The sequence below is a fragment of the Cariama cristata genome, unplaced genomic scaffold (assembly GCF_000690535.1).
Source record: "Cariama cristata isolate BGI_N322 unplaced genomic scaffold, ASM69053v1 scaffold5361, whole genome shotgun sequence".
Lineage (NCBI taxonomy): Eukaryota > Metazoa > Chordata > Aves > Cariamiformes > Cariamidae > Cariama > Cariama cristata.
In genome coordinates this window covers 46,284-47,240 of record NW_009597406.1, presented here as the reverse complement: position 1 = coordinate 47,240, position 957 = coordinate 46,284, and the positions used below count along the sequence as shown (strand labels likewise).

Genomic DNA, 957 nt, shown 5'->3' with positions numbered 1-957 from the left:
AGCGTGTACGGCTCCGGGCGTTTTACCTCACTTGGAGTATTTCAAGTTATAGTTAAGGCCACACCTTACCCACACAACTCTTTAGTTTGTGTTCACATGAAACTATCCTTATATTTTTTATGGTTTTACTACTTCAGAAATAATTTGAAAATGGCAATAGTTAGGACAAAATTAATTAATATCAAACATCAGGTATCTTTTAAGAATAAAAAGGTTTGAAAATGCATCTTTTCATGTTTGCATGTTTTAAATTGCTGGAAAGGTTCAGCTCAAACTTTCTAAACCAGCTCATTTTTCAGCTGAGACCAGACACGCAAAATCTCAACACAAGAGAAATGTTTTTGTAGTTGTAGACAGTTACGATCATCTGAAAATTACTTACCACTCCAATGCTCACATTTTAAAATTCAGTTTTCTGAGGTCTTTTAAATATCCAACTCTATCATACATCTGTATGCACTGGCTTGAAATTGGATAGTACAGGTTGGGTAGGCTGAAATCAGAACATTTAATAAGAAGTGGCTTACCTTCTAAAGACCACATTCTCCAGAGTGAGTTAGACAGATAGCTCGTAAGCACACCTGAAGCATGAACTATTTCTTCCAGACCTTCTGTTCTAACACATTTCTCATGGACTGAAGCCTGCTGACAGGGCTGAAGACAAACTTTTTTAATGAAAGTGCAGATTGCATCAAAATCCTCCGCTCCATACCTAAGATTTCACAATTAAACCAGATGCCAGAAGTTAGAAAAGCAGTAATTTTCTTTGGGCTGGAGATTAAGTAGCATTTCTAGTACAGGAAAGAGTATGAAGTAGCTATTGGACAAGGGTAAAGGAAGTTAGAGGCTTGCTTTTAACCCAGTCTGCTCCTTCCTCATGAAAACAAAAAACATTATGCAATGAGCTACCACATGGAGGAACAACTTTAGGCTCATTTTTACCTGTTTGCTTTCAGC

The 957-nt window shown here is 37.0% G+C and overlaps 1 protein-coding gene across 1 annotated transcript in view; it reads left to right on the top strand.

Moving 5' to 3' along the window:
* The window catches only part of EDAR (ectodysplasin A receptor), a gene marked incomplete at its 5' end in the record, with an annotated part of 7,250 nt that overhangs the window by 3,102 nt on the left and 3,191 nt on the right, over positions 1-957 (top strand). The gene's annotated exons all lie outside the window — the stretch shown is intronic.